At 48.2% G+C, this 22,249-nt stretch overlaps 1 long non-coding RNA gene across 3 annotated transcripts; it reads left to right on the plus strand.

The window, feature by feature from the left end:
* The first annotated feature begins 596 nt into the window (after positions 1-596).
* On the plus strand, positions 597-15,530 carry LOC143828493 (uncharacterized). Of its 3 annotated transcripts, none has more exons than XR_013227669.1 (4): positions 597-703; positions 13,366-13,554; positions 14,164-14,341; positions 15,340-15,530. It is a non-coding gene; the product is annotated as an uncharacterized LOC143828493 (long non-coding RNA). The 3 variants fall into 3 exon arrangements; XR_013227670.1 differs by lacking the exon at positions 597-703 and adding an exon at positions 11,335-12,453; XR_013227668.1 differs by lacking the exon at positions 597-703 and having other exon boundaries at positions 13,158-13,554.
* The last annotated feature ends 6,719 nt before the right edge of the window (positions 15,531-22,249 follow it).

The following is a 22,249-nucleotide window of genomic DNA, read 5'->3' on the forward strand; positions in this document are numbered from 1 at the left end:
CCTTTTGTATCTGGCTGGAAGAGAACCTGGGAGTGATAAGGGAGAGGAGGCTTTCTCAACCAGGGTCTCTTGGAGGCCCTGGATGGGCTTCCCAAATGGGTGGGGGTTTTAAAATATATATTTCAAATTGTTAATCCTTAATTTGGTGATATGAGCATCAATGGCCATGTCAACCTGCCCCCTCCCCAAATGGCCATTGATGCCCTCGGGGGGGGGGGGAGGGAGAGGGGCCCCGGGTGGTTGTAGACCCAACTATGCTTCCCAACCCCATTCTGCGTCATTAGTGCCACCAAAGGCCTCCTGAAGCCTGAAAAATGTTTCAGGGGTTTCTCAATGGTAAAAAAGTTGAGACAGGCTGAATTAGAGGTTACGGGGTTTCTTTTCCATTGCACCTTTGAACTGCTTCCCTATTCCAGTCCGTGGGGTTCTCTGATTGGTGGAGGTCAATTCAAATCATCGCAAGGCCTGGCATGGGGGACCAGGAGTGCTTTAAGCAGCTCCTCCCCCCTCAGTGGTCAGTTGGCCGGACATTCAACCTGCTCACTCTCTCAACTGCCCCTCCCCCACACCCCCCCCCCCCCCCCAGAGCTTGCCGAGCAGCCTCAAGAGAGGCAGCCAAATGGGCAGGCTCAGAGCCTTCCTGGAAAGGCTACGCAAGACCGTCTGCTGCTGCTGCTGCTGCTGCTGCTCAGCACGCTCCTTGGTACGTGTCCTTGGGATTTAAGTAAAAAGGCATGAAATGGGCTTGGGGAACAGTAAGGGGACGTCCCCAGGATCATTCCGCGTAAAGGTTGAGATGCCACAGTAGAGTTAGCTGTCACAAGCTGTTGATGGGCACTAGCTTAGATGTGTGTGTGTTTTTTTAAACCGCAAACTAGGGAAGGATAGATGTGTCTGGCTAACTGGAAGCTGTATATTCAGCAGCCAGACAGTCTGCCTCTGTCTTCTCCCACTGAGTCCGGAGGACATCTTGGTGGGCGGTTCCCACCTCTCTCCCAGGAAGGCAGGACCTGCCCGGAGCAGCAGCAGCAGCAGCGTGGCCCCCAGGGCTGTCAGCACCGCAGCAAGGGAGGGGCCTGGCCCAGCCCATCACAGCTCCTCAGTGTCCCAGGCAGGGGCGAGGCAGTGGCGGGAGGCAGGCAGGGAGGGAGGGAGGTGCTCTGCACAGGGTGGGTCTGCAGCAGCAGCAGCAGCAGCAGAAAGTCACTCAGGCCCATTCCATACAGCCGCAGCTTCTCTGGACTGCCGGCAGTCCAGGGTTGCAGAGCATAAAGGTCCACCGTTTACTATGTCCCCATGGGGGGCACTTTCATCACCAGATACACTCCGGCACTGAAATGTGTCCCCCCGAGGAAACAAAGTAGTCTCAGAATAGTTCTGCCGCATGGGGGTCAGCTGTGCAGTCTTTCTTAAAGGGGAGTGCAATGGAGCCCTTCCTGTTGGATACAGATACATCGAGATGTCTGTAATGACGAATAGGGCCCCATTGCCACAGGAAAGCATTCTTTGCAGCGCACAACTAATTCCAAGTGAAGCCATCGACATGTCAGAAATGACAAAGAACTTCCTCGTGTAATTTACTTAAGAAACAGTTCTGTGCACAATTTTATTTTTGGAGGGGGGGTAGAGGAGGTGGTGGTTGTTATGTGCGAAGTCGTGTCCGACCCATCGCAACCCCATGGACAATGATCCTCCAGGCCTTCCTGTCCTCTACCATTCCCCGGAGTCCATTTAAGTTTGCACCTACTGCTTCAGTGACTCCATCCAGCCACCTCATTCTTTGTCGTCCCCTTCTTCTTTTGCCCTCGATCACTCCCAGCATTAGGCTCTTCTCCAGGGAGTCCTTCCTTCTCATGAGGTGGCCAAAGTATTTGAGTTTCATCTTCAGGATCTGGCCTTCTAAAGAGCAGTCAGGGTTGATCTCCTCTAGGACTGACCGGTTTGTTTGCCTTGCAGTCCAAGGGACTCGCAATAGTCTTCTCCAGCACCAGAGTTCAAAAGCCTCAATTCTTTGACGCTCAGCCTTCCTTATGGTCCAACGTTCGCAGCCATACATTGCAACTGGGAAGACCATAGCCTTGACTAAACGCACTTTTGTTGGCAGGGTGATGTCTCTGCTTTTTAGGATGCTGTCTAGATTTGCCATAGCTTTCCTCCCCAGGAGCAAGCGTCTTTTAATTTCTTTGCTGCAGTCTCCATCTGCAGTGATCTTGGAGCCCAGGAAAATAAAATCTGTCACTATCTCCATTTCTTCCCCATCTATTTGCCAGGAATTGAGAGGGCCGGATGCCATGATCTTTGTTTTCTTGATGTTGAGTTTCAAGCCAACTTTTGCACTCTCCTCCTTCACCCGCATCAACAGGCTCTTTAGTTCCTCTTCACTTTCTGCCATTAGAGTGGTATCATCTGCATATCTGAGTTTGTTGATATTTCTTCCTGCAATCTTGATCCCAATTTGTGACTCCTCTAATCCCGCATTTCTCATGATGTGCTCTGCATACAAGTTAAATAGGCAAGGCGACAGTATACAGCCTTGCCGAACCCCTTTCTCAATTTTGAACCAGTCAGTGATTCCATGTTCAGTTCTCACTGTTGCTTCTTGACCTGCATATAAATTTCTTAAGAGACAAATAAGATGCTCTGGTATTCCCATCTCTTTAAGAACTTGCCACAATTTGTTGTGCTTCACACAATCAAAGGCTTTAGCATAGTCAATGAAGCAGAAGTAGATGTTCTTCTGATACTCCCTAGCTTTCTCCATGATCCAGCGTATGTTGGCAATTTGATCTCTAGTTCCTCTGCCTCTTCGAAATCCTGCCTGTACTTCTGGAAGTTCTCGGTCCACATATTGCTGGAGCCTAGCTTGTAGGATTTTGAGCATAACTTTGCTAGCATGAGAAATTAGTGCAATGGTGCGGTAGTTTGAACATTCTTTGGCATTGCCCTTCTTTGGGATTGGAATGTAAACTGACCTTTTCCAATCCTGTGGCCATTGTTGAGTTTTCCAAATTTGCTGGCATATTGAGTGTAGCACTTTTACTGCATCGTCCTTTAAGATTTTGAATAGTTCAACTGGAATGCTGTCACCACCACTAGCTTTATTGTTGCTCAGACTTCCTAAGGCCCATTTGACTTCACATTCCAGGATGTCTGGCTCCAGGTCAGTAACTACCCCACTGTGGTCATCAGGGATGTTAAGCTCGCTCTTGTATAGTTGTTCTGTATAATTTTGCCACCTTTTTAAAATCTCTTCTGCTTCTGTGAGGTCCCTACCATTTTGGTCCCTTATCATACCCAACTTTGCATGAAACGTTCTCTTCATATCTCCAATTTTCTTGAAAAGATCTCTGGTCCTTCCCATTCTATTGTTTTCTTCTATTTGTTTGCACTGTTCATTAAAGAAGGCATTCTTATCTCTTCTAGCTTTTCTCTGGAATTCTGCATTCAATTGGGTGTATCTTTCTCTTTCTCCCTTGCCTTTCACTTCCCTTCTCTCCTTAGCTATTTGTAAAGCTTCCTCAGACAGCCATTTTGATTTCTTGCATTTCTTTTTCTTTGGGATGGTTTTAGTTGCTACCTCTTGTACAATGTTGCGAACCTCCGTCCATAGTTCTTCAGGCACTCTGTCTCTCAGATCTAATTCCTTAAATCTATTTGTCACGTCTACTGTGTATTCGTTGGGGATATGATTTAGTTCATACCTGAGTGGCCTAGTGCTTTTCCCTACTTTCTTCAATTTAAGCCTAAATTTTGCAACAAGAAGCTCATGATCTGAACCACAGTCAGCTCCTGGTCTAATTTTTATTGACTGGATAGAACTTTTCCATCTTTGGCTGCAGAGCACATAGTCAATCTGATTTCTGTGTTGACTGTCTGGTGATGTCCATGTGTAGAGTCGTCTCTTGGGTTGTTGGAAAAGAGTGTTTGCTATGACCATTGTATTCTCTTGACAAAATTCTACCAGCCTGTGCCCTGCTTCATTTTGTACTCCAAGGCCAAACTTGCCTATCTATCCCGGTTATCTTTTGGCCTCCTACTTTAGCATTCCAATCCCCCATGATGATAAGCACATCATTTTTTGGCGTTGCTTCTAGAAGGTGTTGTAGGGCTTCATAGAACTGATCAACTTCATCCTCTTCAGCAGCAGTGGTTGGGGCATAGACCTGGATCACTGTGATGTTGAATGGCAGTCTTCAAGCAAAGGTTGGATACACACTTTTCTTGGATGCTTTAGGATGCTTAGGGCTAATCCTGCGTTGAGCAGGGGGTTGGACTAGATGGCCTGTATGGCCCCTTCCAACTCTATGATTCTATGATTCTATGATTCTAATGGTTTGTCTTGGATTCGAACTGAGATCATTCTGTCATTTTGGGGATTGTATCCCAAGACTGCTTTTCCTACTCTCTTATTGATTATGAAGGCTACTCCATTTCTTCTGCGAGATTCTTGTCCACAGTAGTATACCTGATGGTCATCTGAATTAAATTCACCCATTCCTGTCCATTTTAGTTCACTGATTCCTAAAATGTCGATGTTCAGTCTTGTCATTTCTTGTTTGACCACGTCCAGCTTGCCTTGATTCATGGATCTGACGTTCCAGGTTCCTATGGAATAAAAATCTTTACAGCATCGGACTGTCTTTTCGCCACCAGTTACTTCCACAACTGAGCGTCCTTTCGGCTTTGGCCCAGTCGCTTCATTCATTCTGGCGCTACTCGTACTAGCCGTCTGCTCATCCCCAGTAGCATGTTGGACACCTTCCGACCTGAGGGGCTCATCTTCTGGCGTCATATCGTTTTGCCTTTTGAACTTGTCCATTGGGTTTTCATGGCAAAGATACTGGAGTGGTTTGCCATTTCCTTCTCCAGTGGATCACCTTTTGTCAGAGCTCTCAGCTATGACCTGTCTGTCTTGGGTGGCCCTGCACGGCATAGCTCATAGTTTCACTGAACTACGCAAGCCCCCTTGCCACAACAAGGCAGCGATCCTTGAAGGGGGGAGGTGGTGGTAGGGTTTTGCAAAAACAATGGCTCACGTTGTTTGCTTAAAACCAAAATTTGTTGCAGACAATAAACACTTATAAATACAAAAGGTTGGATGAAGCATGAGCAACATACTGAAATTAGCTAATTACTACTGTTGCATTTATAGAGCAGAACTGCAACATTGCCTCTAGAAATGCATCTACTAAGCTTCCGAAGGTGCTGGATCAGACTGGAGTTTGGGGGTGGGAAGAGGAAGGGGAGGGTTGTCCTGCATGCAAGGGCATGGGGAGGAAGGGGTGTTTTGTGGGGCGGGGGCTGTGGTGGTGGGGTGGCAAATGTGGTCCTGGTAGTGGGGACATGGGCATGAAGAAACTATAGTGGGGAAGGTTGGATGGGAATGGTTGCTGGCTTCGAGGGGGCTGGGTGGCAGAGGGTAGTGGGGAGGGCTTTTGCAGAGAGGGGGACGGCAGGGCAGGGCAGCGAATAGCTCCCCAGATGCCCATCTTGGAGACCATGGCAGCATTTTGTTGGAGAAAGGTTTCTGGGGCCTGGTTTTGGGGGGGGGGATTCAAGTGGGTTGGTTTCTGGAGGGGGGTGGATGGAGGGGGGGAGGCGTTATTCTCCCCATAAGAGAACCCTGTGAGGGAGGTGGGGCTGAGAGCTCACCAGTTTAGATGCCACCATTCCTTAACTGTTGGCAGGGCTGGCAGGGGCTCATGGGAATTATAGTCCACGGAGCCACAGTTTGGCCATCCCTGCCCTAGAACAATCAGGAGGATACTTGGGCAATAATGCACCCCCAAAGAATCTTGGGACAGACTTCAACCTCATTTACCACTAAGCCATGGGTCATTCCCCACATGATGCCAACAAGTTCCCAAGGGAAGGATAGGAAGTGCTGTTCTCTTTCCTCTATAATGGAAGGAAATTGGGCAGAACAGCCTGCAGGAAGGGCTGGGTCTCCAGGGGTGTTCTGGGCATCATGGAGCGAAAATCCTAGCCAAAGTTTTCACCCTTCCAAACATCCATTTTCTCTAGGGGAACATATCCCTTTAGTCTGGAGCTGTAATTCTAGGGGATCCCCAGGTCCCACCTGGAGGCTGGCATCCCCAATTACAGTACCAGAGAGTTGACCCTTGCAAACATCCATTTTCTCTAGGGGAACATATCCCTTTAGTCTGGAGCTGTGATTCTAGGGGATCCCCAGGTCCCACCTGGAGGCTGGCATCCCCAATTACAGTACCAGAGAGTTGACCCTTGCAAACATCCATTTTCTCTAGGGGAACATATCCCTTTAGTCTGGAGCTGTAATGCTAGGGGATCCCCAGGTCCCACCTGGAGGCTGGCATCCCCAATTACAGTACCAGAGAGTTCACCCTTCCAAACATCCATTTTCTCTAGGGGAACATATCCCTTTAGTCTGGAGCTGTAATGCTAGGGGATCCCCAGGTCCCACCTGGAGGCTGGCATCCCCAATTACAGTACCAGAGAGTTGACCCTTGCAAACATCCATTTTCTCTAGGGGAACATATCCCTTTAGTCTGGAGCTGTAATGCTAGGGGATCCCCAGGTCCCACCTGGAGGCTGGCATCCCCAATTACAGTACCAGAGAGTTCACCCTTCCAAACATCCATTTTCTCTAGGGGAACATATCCCTTTAGTCTGGAGCTGTAATGTTAGGGGATCCCCAGGTCCCGCCTGGAGGCTGGCATCCCCAATTACAGTACCAGAGAGTTCACCCTTCCAAACATCCATTTTCTCTAGGGGAACATATCCCTTTAGTCTGGAGCTGTAATTCTAGGGGATCCCCAGGTCCCACCTGGAGGCTGGCATCCCCAATTACAGTACCAGAGAGTTGACCCTTGCAAACATCCATTTTCTCTAGGGGAACATATCCCTTTAGTCTGGAGCTGTGATTCTAGGGGATCCCCAGGTCCCACCTGGAGGCTGGCATCCCCAATTACAGTACCAGAGAGTTCACCCTTGCAAACATCCATTTTCTCTAGGGGAACATATCCCTTTAGTCTGGAGCTGTAATGCTAGGGGATCCCCAGGTCCCACCTGGAGGCTGGCATCCCCAATTACAGTACCAGAGAGTTCACCCTTCCAAACATCCATTTTCTCTAGGGGAACATATCCCTTTAGTCTGGAGCTGTAATGCTAGGGGATCCCCAGGTCCCACCTGGAGGCTGGCATCCCCAATTACAGTACCAGAGAGTTGACCCTTGCAAACATCCATTTTCTCTAGGGGAACATATCCCTTTAGTCTGGAGCTGTAATGCTAGGGGATCCCCAGGTCCCGCCTGGAGGCTGGCATCCCCAATTACAGTACCAGAGAGTTCACCCTTCCAAACATCCATTTTCTCTAGGGGAACATATCCCTTTAGTCTGGAGCTGTAATGCTAGGGGATCCCCAGGTCCCGCCTGGAGGCTGGCATCCCCAATTACAGTACCAGAGAGTTCACCCTTCCAAACATCCATTTTCTCTAGGGGAACATATCCCTTTAGTCTGGAGCTGTAATTCTAGGGGATCCCCAGGTCCCACCTGGAGGCTGGCATCCCCAATTACAGTACCAGAGAGTTGACCCTTGCAAACATCCATTTTCTCTAGGGGAACATATCCCTTTAGTCTGGAGCTGTGATTCTAGGGGATCCCCAGGTCCCACCTGGAGGCTGGCATCCCCAATTACAGTACCAGAGAGTTGACCCTTGCAAACATCCATTTTCTCTAGGGGAACATATCCCTTTAGTCTGGAGCTGTAATTCTAGGGGATCCCCAGGTCCCACCTGGAGGCTGGCATCCCCAATTACAGTACCAGAGAGTTCACCCTTCCAAACATCCATTTTCTCTAGGGGAACATATCCCTTTAGTCTGGAGCTGTAATGCTAGGGGATCCCCAGGTCCCACCTGGAGGCTGGCATCCCCAATTACAGTACCAGAGAGTTGACCCTTGCAAACATCCATTTTCTCTAGGGGAACATATCCCTTTAGTCTGGAGCTGTGATTCTAGGGGATCCCCAGGTCCCACCTGGAGGCTGGCATCCCCAATTACAGTACCAGAGAGTTGACCCTTCCAAACATCCATTTTCCTTTTGTTGGGGGGGGGGTGGGGAGGTGCTGGGGGGCAGTCCATGCAACCCTGTTAGCTCACTCCCCGTGGGACAGGCATCTGAGCGGCCAGGGGCTTCGATGAAGCAGCAGAACTGTGAGGAGACGGGGGCGGGGGTTTGGGTTAGGCTGCCACAGGGTTCCCTTGCTGTGGGCCTTTGGAGGCCCAAATGTGGGACAGGCTGGTGGAGACATCATGCTAAGCGGGGATTCGCCCCACTGCCATGCCACTGCCCGCTCAGCCTTTCCTCCCCGTGCATAATCGGTCATATGCATACAAGTAAAACTGAACTGAGTGCAAGGGGATCTCAGGAAATAAGAAAACCAGATCCCAAGTCTGTTGGCTGAGTGAACAATGTGGAGAGGAAAATAAAACCGGGATCTCAGATGCCGCGAACTCTGGGGGCGCTGCATGACTTCTCGGACTTCTGGATCTTGCTGAGATTATGTCAGTGAGCTCATTTGGAAAAGTAAAAATGACAATGATGCTACCTTCCTGCTTCCTGCTTCCTTGTCCTATTTGAGTCAGCCTTCCAAGTGAAGTAAACAGTCTATATGCTTTCTTCCTAGAGGACCGAGTAATAATAATAGATATTCTTCAGAACTGGTAAGCTATAAATTCTGCAATTTTGAATACTATATGGTTCATAAGTTATATTTTGTGCAATGGTAATCTGGATGTACAAAGCCATCAAGGTCTCTCAGATGTGATCAACCTTTAATCCAGTCTCTAGTGGCCTAGACCCCTTTCAGACTGGACTGATGGATGGAGATGGTGCTGATGGCCCTAGTAAATGATCCCTGTCTAAATAGACGGAAGGCTGTGCCTGTCTGCTGGTCGTAGTAGACTTCATCAGCAGCCTTCAACACAGTGGGCCATGCCATCTAGTTGAGCAGAAACAGGTCCTAGGGGAGGCCTTTCCGGTTCCATTGTTTCTTGTGGGCAGAAGGTTGTTCTTGAGGCCAAGCTTTTGCAGTCTGGGGCCTGCTTTGTGGGGTTCCATACGGTTCAGTCTTGACCCCCATGTTATTTAATCTCTACATGAAAACATTGAGATGCTTTAGGATGCTTTGGGCTGATCCTGCGTTGAGCAGGGGGTTGGACTAAATGGCCTGTATGGCCCCTTCCAACTCTATGATAGGGTGCCAACGATTCCTGCTGTGCATTTAATAATCCAAATTGCCTCTGACCTACCACCTCTTTGTTTAACTAAATGGCTATGGTTAAACAAGCTCACATTGAATCATGGCAAGGTGGAGGTCAGAGTGCCTGGGAAGTGCCTGGGAAGGCTGGGGACCTGGGTGGGGCTCCTCACTTTTCATAGGCCTCAGTTGTCTCTTGCTGACTCAAGAGCCTATGGATGGCTGCAGCTTTATTTCTGGAGAAACAAGTGGATACAGCTGAAAAAGAGCATTTTAGACACGCTCCATTTCAGAAGACGCCCCCCTCCTTTGAACTGGCTCATCTTGCCCTATGGATCCATGTTATAGTGACCTAAAACTAGACTGTTATAATGCACTATATGAATGGGTCTGCTCTTACAGACAATTCAAAAAATGAAATTGATATGCAACACTTCTATTGGGTGCAAACTAGAATCTGCAGATACCCCAGTGGTTCCCAGGAAGTTATTGGGCTCCATTCAAGCTGTTGTCTCTCAGCGACAAAGCCCTTCAAGGCCTTGGACCCACCTATTTGAAGGTGCCACACTGCAAACAGGGGCATTATAAGCCCCCATTTAGTCTTGCTAGAATCAGGGTTCAGTTTTTGCTTTTGAAAACCTCATGTTTCAAAAATGTCTGTAACAGGTTTTCAAACTATAAACTCAAAATATAAACTGAATTGGCAAGGCTAGATCTGAACTCGTGAACTTCTGATCATCAGAAGTCTATGTGAGTCATACAACCTAGACTGGAGTCCAAAGTAGATAAATAACATTTGAAGATTTTTTAAAAACCTTAAAAAAAAAAAACAGCAATGCAATGCCTTGCTAGAATCATTTAAAAGAAAACAACCAGGAATCTGACCGTACCAAGTTCCTTTAATTAAAAAGAAATTGTCAAAATAAGAAGAGAAGAGTGAGAAGGGCAAACAGCAAACCTTCAAAGCAGTGGTCCCCAACCTTTTTATCACTGGGGACCAGTCAACGCTTGACTATTTTACTGAGGCCCGGGGTGGGGGGGGAGGCTTTTGCTGAGGGACGTCACCACCTGAGCCCCAGCTCTGCTTGCTTTCCCGCCAGTGCCCCTGACTTCCTCCCGCCCACTAGGGAGTGCTGCCAGCAGCAGCTGCGGCGCCACACCGAGGGGGAGCCCCAGCCATGGCTTCCGCCAGAGAGCATCAAAGGTCAGCTAGCAGCAGAGTGGCAGGGCAGCCCCCGAGGCAGCAGCCAGGGAGGAGGATGAGGAGGAGCCGCGGCCTAGTATCAACTGATCAACGGACCAGTACCGGATATTGGGGACAGCTGCTTCAAAGCACTTCTAAAAAAAACAACAAATCCCATGTAATGTACATGTCAGGAGGAAGAAGGGGAGAGTGCCTGGAGGGGATTAAAATGAAAGGTTTATCTGTAGTTCTTATACTAACATTGAACCCTGATTCTCACAAGATTTAAGGGGGACATAAAAATTAAATGCTTAAAAAGTACTGAACCTTAGAAAAGATGACCCAGTTTTAAGAATCTCACAATTTTAAAAGGCACCCGTTGCCTCAAACTGACCAATACATAGAGATTGCAGTGCAATGTCAGTGGTGGAGGCATGTGCTCCTGCGGTGGGAGTGGAGGCGAGAAAATCTGATGGAATTATTCCGCTAGTGAATTTCCTTCACCTTGACCGTTTACGCTCTGGGAACTTCATTGTCCCAGCTCCTGTGCAGGAATACAAATCAGGAGTGGATGAGGTACACCTAGCCAAATGTGTGGGGCAAGAAGTGTGGGTGCAAGAAGAGGTGGGGCAACCTGCCACGAATAAAATAGCAGCCTGGCATGAAACCTCCAGTGCGTAAATTCCATGCCCAGGATTTTGAGCACAACTTTGCTAGCATGAGAAATGAGTGCAATGGTGCGGTAGTTTGAACATTCTTTGGCATTGCCCTTCTTTGGGATTGGAATGTAAACTGACCTTTTCCAATCCTGTGGCCATGGTTGAGTTTTACAACATGCTGGGATGTTAATGCTGGATTTGACTGTTTTTTTAAGTTTTATTATTTTATATATTTCAAAGCCGCAATATAAAATAATAAAACTTTAAAAAACAGTCAAATCCAGCATTAACATCCCAGCATAAAAACCCAGACCATACGAACTGAGCTTAGTTCCCAGACTAAAATAGTATTAACCCCTAGCTTTCTTGAAGGAAAAGTCAGCACTGGACCCATACCAGTCGGGCTTCCATCCTGGCCATGGGGAGGAATCAGTGCTGGTTGCCTTGAAGGAGGATCTCCTGTGCCAGCTGGATAAGGGCGGTTTGGCTATTGCCCAATTTTGTGGCCACTGTTGAGTTTTCCAACAACTAATAAAGGTAGTTAAAGATTGGGGGCAGATAAGAGTTAGTTGCTGGATGGGAAAGCGAAAAGAAAGCAAGGAATGTTGATGATAAAGGCTTCCTGTGCTAATCAGCCCACATATCCCTCCTTCATAAGTAGGCTTGCTATTTTCCTGAGTGGGACTACATAGAAGCCACAAGAATAAATACAGGATTGCGCTTATCTTTAACTGTTGTTCATCAAGTGATCTTCTATGCATGCACACATCCCTCCCTCCTTTTCCTGCTTTGGGCTGCTCTGCTATGGTCTCTAGCATTTCACAGCAGCAAAGGGAGAACTGAGTGAAGAGTTCTCCACATCTCTACACATGATGCTTTGGGTGGGAACGTGGACACACTGGAAATGGGGGGGGGGCAATCTTAGGCCCTAGAAAAATCTTAGAAAAAGCTTGGTAGCTCTCTCTGTACCTGGTCTGCAACTGCATAGTCCCATGTTTGTGTACACAGAAGAACACTCGATGAACAACAGTTACATATAAGTGTAACGCCATTTTTTATTTCTTTTTATTAAAGAGTTATATGCAAGTATTTTTGTATTCATATAGAAAGTTTGTAATAAAACTCCTGGTGGATATTCTCATTTTTGCATTCTAGTGAAATATTTGTCCATGGAGATTTGTCCAGGGATATTTTTCAACTAAGGATTTCCACATCAACTACTTCAGATCTCATCGAAATAGGGATGAAGTTTCAGGAATTCTTTATTCAGCAGTTCAATACCAGCAAGAGTGCTTTATCTACCCGGGGCCCTGTTCCATATTTCCCCAAAAAAACTGTGGTCAATATAGTAGAAGAAAGTTCACATCAGCACTGTATGTATTAAAGTGATTTTCTTAACTCAGTTAAAACCTACATTTTAGACTTAGCCCTGAACCTTGTTAATTTTACTGTAGATACACCAAACATGTAAATTTTAACATTAATATTAAAGATTCATGTATACCTTGGAAATTTGTTATAGAACTTCACAACATTAAGGCATAATTGTTTTGAGGCAAATATTCCTTTTCTATTGGCTAAAAAGCAGAAGTCTAGAAAGCTCCTGAATCAGCCTATATGTGCATCTGTATTACAGGGCACAGAGGATGTATAGGCTCTTCACAGTTCCTAAAACGAACTCACTTCTCCACCAGAGTCCGCCTGTCCTTAAGTTTTAATGAGTTGAATCCAGCAATCCATATGTAGTCAATGTTCCCTTGTTACCTGTCTGCTTCCAGGGATGTGGGACACAGGAACAGAGCCATGCAGTCAGGGAGGCTGCACAGATGAGAGAGGAAGAGCAAAAATTGCCCCTCTTGATTCTTCTGTCATTGAGGAGTGAGGAGAGGGCAAGTTTGTCTTCAGTACAACTTCCCTGGCCTGTCTGAGTCAACGTTCCTGGTTCAGAAAAGACAGCAAGCAGGAGAGAAACAAGGGGAAGATCCACAGCCCTGGTTCTTAAGGAACCCACTCAGTGCGTTGTATCGTTGTTTCCAAGCTGATAAGAAACGTAACTTCATATGCCTGGTTGGTTGAAGTCCTTGAACAGTTAAATAGGGCTGATTGCCACAAAAAGGAGTTCCTGATACTGCTACTTCACTCTTTCTGCCCAAAGCTGACCTGTAGCAATGATGGATGCCTATCAGTGAAATTCCTTCTCTACTTTCTGAATTGGCATACAAGTTTTAGACTGAAGCATCTTGTTGGGTTCTCTAAATTTCATACCATTGTTGTTTCTTTTGTAGTGCTGGATGCAAGACCTCATCATCAGTGGCCAGGGGTTTTCAAGGTGGTATCTATGAGCTTGCACAGAAATCACATGAAGTTGGCATGTTTCCACAGACCTAATTTTCACTCTCAATCATGGGCTTCATTTCACCTTGACAAACCGAACATTGCCTTTTGGACAGAAGCACAGAACATTTGGCAAGAAGGTATCTAAATGTTTCTGTAACTCTGCAAAGGGTATTTTGCCTCTGTAATTGTAATTGAGTTTTTACTTAATAAAATGGTGCCTGTGAATGTTTTAAATCTTTTTTAAAAGTGCCTTTCCTTAGCTATCTGGCTCTGACATTTTTCTCTCACTCCAGGCAATAGATGTTGTTCTCCCTTCCTCCATTTTATCCTCAAACAGTCCTGTGCAGAGCAGGTGGGATAACAGATCATGGCTGGCCCAGGGAAACCCAGCAAGTTTCATGATATTCAGTATTTTCACACACACACAATAATGCACTTTCAATCCCGTTTTAGTGCACTTTGCAACTGGATTTTGCCATGTGGATTGGCACAATCCGCTTGCTATGGGGTGCTTAAGTGGATTGAAACCACATTATTTTGCATGTGTGAAAGCATCCAGAGTGACTCCCTGGTCTTAGCCTGACTCAGCGTGCCAGCTAAAGTGAGGACTGTATGTCAGGCCGAGTGTTGTTTCCTTGGTATTAATACAGGGTTTGGATCCACTGTTTTTAAACTAATTGTATCTAACATAATGATGAAGTATTCTGTGATCCATTAACCAGGTTTCTAAACTTCCCTCCCCACAGGTTCTCGTGAGCATCCCACCTCTATGGTGCAAATGCTGGACTTCCCAAGGGTCACCAATCTTGGTGGAGCTCCAGGAAGCCCAATGGCAACCACCCCGAAGGGAACAAGGAGGCGTCTTGGAAACCCGCCCCAGTGGGAAAGTAGGGTGCCATGATGTTGTAGCTATTAGGAATGAAGGTGAGACCAACACACCCACCAGATTTCCACTTGCTAACCAATGACAGAGATTCATAGCCTTTCCAGATTCAACTCTTGAGAAGTGGTTAACAACACGCATTTGGCAAAATACAGAAATGCATTTGCTGGAAATGTGGACAGTGTTTCCAGGAAGTAGTTGTTCCCTTGGACTGTCTAATTCAGAGATGGAAAACCTCCATAAAGCCATATTGTGCCCATTGGTGCATGTCGTTACTGGGGAGGAGTTGTATAACAGAATTAAAGCTTTGCATCTCTAACAGAGTGTCCAAGGCTGGCAGCAGAAAATAAGTAGCTGAAAAGTGACTTTCAAAAACCACGCTAAAAACACCCAAGACAGGGTTCAACATGCAGTTCAAAAATAAAATTGCTTGTTTTCGCAGAGCAAATTCACTATCCTGTGCAGAGATCTGAAAAAGAAAGTTTTTAGCGAGTTTCCACCAACTTTCCCATCATGCGGAATACCCCCTGGTTGGCCTCCCTAGCTTACCTCCCGTCAACCAGCACCCTTGAGCACTGACCTTCTCTCTAAAGGGCAGTGAGGAGTCCCCTGTGCGCAGGCATGCCTGGACTTCTTTCATCTGGAGCATAATGACTGAGCTTCTCCCCTAAGTGCAGGCACTGAGTGCGGCGGGTCAAGGGCACTCTGCCTTATTCTTCATGGCCTCTCACGCCACCCCCCGCAGCCCATCCTGATATTTGCTTCTCTGATTCCATGGTGAGAGGGAGCATTCTCCCATTTGCACAAAATGAAAGGGGAAGAATAAGAGGAGTTGGCTGAAATCTGGAAGGGAGACTGATGAGTATTTTGTATAGGCAAGCCCCCTTGACAACTGATCGCCTATCTCAAGGGCAACAATGAGTGAGCTATCTGAAGGCAAGCTTGGACTTCTTTCAGTGTCAGGAAGATCATTGCCCCGCAATAACAGCTAGACAATTCATCAGGGTTTTGGACTAACTACCCTTTTCTCCACCCCCAGGGCTAAATATCAGGAAGGAGGAAGACGATGAGTCTGGCACAGAAGACCAACAGTGACAAGGAGGGCACAGTTCTTCTAAAAATGTTTTTAATGGATTTAATGTATTTAATGTTTTTAATGTTTTTCATGCTTTTAATGTGTTTAATGTTTTTAATGTTTTAATGGATTTAATGTGTTTAATGTTTTTAATGTTTTTCATGCTTTTAATGTGTTTAATGTTTTTAATGTTTTTTATGTTTTAATGTTTTTAATGTTTGTTTACACTTGTTTAATAAATTGTTTAATAAATAATAAGTTTATATTGTATTGTTCTTAAAACCTCTCCGTATTTCTTGAATAAATGCTAACATAGTACTTGAGTGTACATGGGTACATAGGTGGGGAGAAACAAATCTCCCCAGGGCCTGCACTATCACCAACTCAAGAACACATGAAGGGTTATGGTTTTTGGTTTATAATATTATAAACAAATGGTTACCCAAAATTATTTAAAGGTGATGGAGGTAAAACCCGGGTCTGTTCCAGTGAGAGACAGCTCTCACAGTCAGGAACTTCTTCCTGATGTCCAGACGGAATTTCTTTACAATTAATTTCATCCCATTGGTTCTGGTCCGTCCCTCTGAGGCAAGAGAGAACAACTCTGCTCCATCCTCCATATGGCACCCTTTTAAATACTTGAAGATGGTTATCAGATGCCCTCTCAGTCGTCTCCTCTCCAGGCTAAACAGACCAAGCTCCCCCAACCTTTCTTCATACGTCTTGGTCTCCAAACCCCTCACCAGCTTTGTTGCCCTCCTCTGGACACGCTCCAGTTTGTCTACATTCCTCTTCAACTGGGGCTGTTTGGGTAGGTGGGTACCCAAAGTTTCTGCAGGGGTTCCATGCGCCATGCAACTTTTCTGGGTTATAAGAAGCAGGGTTTAAACAAACAGCTCTTCTTTTGCCAAGAGGCAGTGGAGGAGTGTTGGGAGCTGCAGCAAAAGCGTCCTTTCATCCAGAGGAGGAGGAGGAGGAGGAGGTCCAGCTGTTCTGCCTAGACTTGGGCAAGAGGAGTCAGGAGCCGAGAAGTTAACGCCCCCGTAAACTCACTCCCACGACATCACTCTCGGGCTTCGAATCGGAACTCGTGTATTGAAGGAGTTGGCCTTCAGAGCCCACCAACACCGTTTTTGACAGAGAGACCGAGAAGGGGCTGGGCTTTCACACAGGATTGTGAAAGTCATTGATACACTTTGATCGAAGGAAGGTGCAAAGATGCTTTCCCCTCAGCCTCACTTCAACCTGGCTGGCAGGAGCATCCCGAAAGAGAGTGTTTGAAATGCATAGCTAGATGTAAGGGCTCCGGGGCAGAGTGAGCCTTGGAAATCCATGGCTGAGGACAAGGGGGGGGGGCTGCAAGTGCCGCTGAGCGGGAGGGTGCAGGAGAGGTCAGGACCCCCCTCTGTGAGGCTACGGGGGATTAGAGGTGTAATGAGAAGGGTGTGTGGGGCAGGAAATAGGGGTTCATTATAAGATGGGCCTGGTTCTAGGCCTCGTCTTTCCTGCTAGCCCTTCCTGCTTCCCTTAAGGCTCTGTAGCAGCCTCCCCTGTCACTACTTCCAGGAAAACAGGTCAGATGAGGCCATGGCTTGGAAAGCCAAAATTGGTTCTTCTATGCTACTTTTCTCTACCCGAAGGAGTCTCAAAGCAGTTTACAGTTGCCTTCCCTTTCCTCTCCCCACAACAGACACCCTGTGAGGGAGGAGAGGCTGAGAGAGCCCTGATATTCCTGCTCGATCTGAGCAGCTTTATCAGTGCTGTTGCGAGCCCAAGGTCCCCCAGCTGGCTTTATGTGGGGAAACGTGGGATCTAATCCAGCTCACCAGATTAGAAAAGCTGAGGGCCCTGCCGGAGTTACCAGCTTTCCGCAGGGCCTGCAAGACGGAGCTCTTCCGCCAGGCATACGGTTGAGGCCAGGGCAGGGTCCAGGATTTCCAACTTGGATCCCAGGGTCTATCGGACCAGCTCCCCCTCTCACTGGAGGGATGGTCGGGCCTCAGGCTGAACACGATGGGATTAGAATTGATTATATATGCTGTCTGTTGTAATTTTTAATTAATTGGGTAAATTATGGGGTTTTATGAGCCTCTTGTGGCGCAGAGTGGTAAGGCAGCTGTCTGAAAGTTTTTCCCATGATGTTGGGAGTTCGATCCCAGCAGCCGGCTCAAGGTTGACTCAGCCTTCCATCCTTCCGAGGTCGGTAAAATGAGTACCCAGCTTGCTGGGGGGTAAACGGTAATGACTGGGGAAGGCACTGGCAAACCACCCCGTATTGAGTCTGCCATGAAAACGCTAGAGGGCGTCACCCCAAGGGTCAGACATGACTCGGTGCTTGCACAGGGGATACCTTTACCTTTACCTTTATGGGGTTTTATTGTATTTTTAATATTTTATCATGTAAACCACCATGAGAACAGCTGGGGAGTGGCAGTATATAAATCTAAAACTAAATAAATAAATGCATACATACAAGTCCAATCTCCTAAGCAATACACAACAATACAATACAATGCAATACAAAACCTTTAATGGCATCCACAATACAAAACAAAAATCAGTTCTACAAGTCAACAAAGCTGTAAGGAAAAGTGCAGCAGGCAAGGGAGCAGCAAACAGAAGAACAAAGCCAGTGACGTCCACCTCTTTAACCTGTGGGTCATCTCCACATACAAGAACCTGGCTCCCCGCTCAGTGGTCTCTGGGCAACCATCAGCAAGCAGCAGCTCAAGAGCCCTGCCCTTCGAGATATCAGGGGAAGGTCAAAGGGGGGAGATCAAGTCGGAACGTTGGTTGTTATACAATTCACATCGCAGAATGATGTGGCAAATTGAGTCTGGTTCTGTATGGCAATACCTGCAAATTCTTTCATTGCGGGGAATTCTCCTGTACCTGCCTTTAGACATTGCAGAAGGAAACACGCTTAGTCCGGCTTGTTGTAGACTCATCACTGACTCTCCCATCCAGCCTCCCCCACCCTCTAACAAATACGGAACAAGAGGAAGACTTGCTTTCCACAGGTGTCTCAAAGCAGCTTCCAGTCACCTGAAAAATGATAAGTTGATTCTTGGGTTTAAGATGAGCTCTAAGGGTCACTTGGGACTGAGAAAAGTTTTCAAAATGGGTGCCATGACTGAGGGACCCAGACTTGATCTCGGCGGCAGGGGGGGAAGCAAGCGGAGTGGGGGCTCAGGTGACAGCGACGTCCCTTGGCAAAAGACTAACCTCCCCCGGGCCTCAGTAAAATTGTCAAGCGTTGACCGGTCCCTGATAAAAAGGTTGGGGACCACTGTCTTAAGGGACAGCCGTTCTCGGACTCCTGGGGCTCACCGAGGTAAGCCCTCACCATCCCAGAGGCACTGTCCTCCCTCGGGCACCCACTGCCCTCAGGGGAAGGAGTGGGATCGAGTGGGATGGAGGAACCCCAGCAAGAAGTGGCCTTCTCAGCCTTCTCGCAGAGGCTGGGGGGGGGGGAGGAGAAGCGGACCTGCTGGCTCCTTCCTCCCCTGCCTGGCCTGACACGTCAGCCTCCTTGGACTTCTCCCAGACAAGCCTCTGAATAAGCAACTCACGCCATTCAGTAAGGCTCCTCTCCCTCTCAGCTATGCTGCCCTTAATCCGCGGATCACACAGGGCCACCACCCTGTCTGTCACTGACTTGCAGTGGGGCTCAAAGTGGCTCTCGAGCCCTCTCAGAAGCCTCCTTGCAAGCACGGCTGGAACGATGTCTGCATGTCCTCGAGCCGGGGCCAGGAAGGGGGCCAGCACCACACGGGCCATGTGGACCATGGGCAAGACCAGACCCAAACTTTCTGTGTCAGCCGAGAGTATTTCCGTGAAAGTCTTGAAGGGCCCAAGAACTTCCACAATCTGAGAAATGGTCTCCCACTCTCGGTGGGTGAGCCACTCCCCAGGCATAAACATCCTTGTCTCCTGGACAAGGGCGTCTAAGGGTCTCCTCTGCTCCACCAAGCGCTCAAGCATGGTACAGGTGGAGTTCCAGCGCGTGCTGACGTCTCTGATAAGGCAGTGCTGCAGCACGCCCATCAGGACTTGCTTTCTCCCCAGCCTCAAGACATTGTACAAGCTGTGGGAGAAATGTGCCATGATCTTCTGGCACTTCTTGATGAGATGCCTGAAGTCAATGGCTTCGGCAGATGAACCGGTTCCCTTGGAACCAATCCCAAGGGCATCCTTCACCACAAGATGGAGAAGATGGGCCGCACAGGAGATGTGCTTCAGGCCCATGCCCTTGACCGCTTTGGTCATGTTTAGGGCACCATCAGTCACCAAGAAGCCCTTGGTGAGCCCTGTCCCACTACCTACCCACCCATCTACCATTCTACACATGGTGACCTAAATATTGTCTTCCGTGTGCCGCACATCGAAGGGTTCGATGTGCAGCAAGGCATGGTGATAGCCTGCCGGGCAGCCCTCAGCCTGCCTAACAGGCTCGACCCCACCCAGCACCTCCCGTATGTCCCACCAATGTGCAGTCAGCGAGATGTATGCATCCTGCGCATGACATGACGTCCATATGTCCGACGTCAAATGTACGGTCCCTGAAGCTCGGGACATCTCTACCTCTACACGGCACCTGGCTGCCCTATAAAGAGAGGGAAACACTGTCCTGCTAATCGTGGTATGACTAGGAGGCATGTACCAGGTGGATATGCGATGCCATAGTCGGCGGAAGTACACGTTGTCAGCCAGACAAAAGGGGTACCCAGCCACGGCCATAAGCGCAGCTAGGTCATGGTTTGCGGCCCTACACCCAGCCTCAAACCCCCCCCCCCTTTTGGCATGCTGCTGCCAGCCCGGGCAAGCATCTCCACCATGGTCGCTTGCCTCCCTCTAACTCCACCCGTCCCCTGAGCAGAACTCTTAGGGAGAGCTCTGGAGGTGGAAGTCCCAGGTAGACTCTCCAGCCCTGTGCTTGTAGGTTGTGCCTGCGCAGGCCCCCCACTGCCAGCCTTTCTCTCCCCCTGAAGCAGGACAGCCTAGTGGTGCCTCTTCAGGTGGTTCATGAGGCCACTAGCGGTTGAGATGGCGGGGAAGGGGGTGCCACCTCCATCTCTCCCTCTTGCACCACCTCTTCCATCTGCTCCTGCCCGCACCCCAACTCAAGCCTGCTGTATCCTGGAGGAGAAAGGGAGTAGACTGGCGGGCCAGTCCCTCACCCATCTCATCCAGGGCTCTCTGCACCCCCGAGGTGATGCCTGGGGACATGAAGGACAAGCCACTCATGTCCCCAAGGCTCACCCCGAGGGAGAGATCAGGCAATTCCTCCTGACACCCCCATGCCTCACTAGCAAAAGGAGCGACACGAGGGGCTGCCTGATCAGCAGGCCCCACAGAAGTGCCAGCAAAGACCCCTGTCTGATGCACCTTAGAAGGGGGCGCCCTGGCAGCCGCCTCAATAAAGAGACCCTTGCGGACCCTCTTTATTGCACCACTCTGGCCAGAGGTCTTGGGTCGGCCAGAGGTCGGAATGGTGGAAGGTCGACCCAAGACAGGCCTCTTCTCAGGTGGGGGGAAGGACGCTTCCTTCCCCCTCTCACTCCCCTCCACCCCTCTAGTTTTCTGTAGGGCCTTTCCCCCAGGGCCCCTAGCCTGACCTTCCTGCCTGCCACTCATGTCTTTTCCCTTGGACAAACTCCGTCTAATCTAAGAGACAGGGAAGTTTGAGATCCTGCCACTAACTGCCCTGACACCTGTTTCTAAGGAAACCTGGTTGGAAACTTATTAAACCTCCCCCCAATTACCTGTTTGGTTTTCTTAGATCCTAAGCTGACCTGTCTCTGTTAAGCCTGGCTAAGTTTAAATGGCCCTACCTAACCTACAGCAGGAAAAAAATGAGAAAAGACCTTTTTACAAGTTTAAAGTGTTTTAAGCTACCTGAGTGTTACTAGCTGTTGGGATGAAAGGACACACACGACACAGGTATCAGGAGAAAAAGGAATCTTCTTCTCTTCTCTTCCTCCCTGGGGCTTCTCCGGACCCCAGGCTTTATTCAGTACATTTTGCTTACACACTCTTTGCATAGCTAGACTTCACAGCTATCTCTTATCACAGCCTTTGACCTCTCTGCCCAGAAAAGTACATAAAGACATCCACATATCTTAATCCCTGCAGGCTTGAGAGTCAGAATCACTGTCCATGCCTGAGGCAGTCTCCCCCCATTCTCGCCTCAGAACCGCTGCCTGCAAACGGTTGGAGAGCATGAGCTGGGAAGTTCATGCAACCAGACTAGACAGGCACTGACAGAGACTAGTCCCCAAAAGGCCAAAAGACAATGAATAGCATATTGCAGGATCATCCCTAGAAGCTCAGTAAGTAACCATCTCCAAAGAGGTGCCCACCAGGAGGGGAGGATGTGTGAGCATAGGCAAATGGAACATTCTGGATCTCTGAACAGTGCACCATATTAGGTCCTACAGATAGGCATAGGGCATGTGTGGCCAGAACAATTGTGTGCTTGTGTGGCCAGAACAATTAATAACATGTGCACAGGTGGTGTTGAAGGCGACATAAGGAGTGTGTAGGGGGAGAGAATAATCTTTAAGAAAGCAGGAGCATTTTCCCCAATCATACATTCACTGGCAGTCTTCCAGCAAAGGTTGGATACACGCTTTTCTTGGATGCTTTAGGATGCTTTGGGCTGATCCTGCGTTAAGCAGGGGATTGATGGCCTGTATGGCCCCTTCCAACTCTAGGATTCTGTGATTTTCCCATAATCAAATTTGTTGACTGATACTGCTCCCTTCAACAAAGTCTCATTTAACAGAAGATGCAGGGGAGAACAGACAGAAATTAAGCATGAGGACAGTCAATTGTGCAAGTTCATGGTAGACTGCAGACAGAAGGTGGAGGC

Source organism: Paroedura picta, unplaced genomic scaffold (assembly GCF_049243985.1).
Source record: "Paroedura picta isolate Pp20150507F unplaced genomic scaffold, Ppicta_v3.0 Ppicta_v3_sca28, whole genome shotgun sequence".
NCBI classification, from domain to species: Eukaryota; Metazoa; Chordata; class Lepidosauria; order Squamata; family Gekkonidae; genus Paroedura; species Paroedura picta.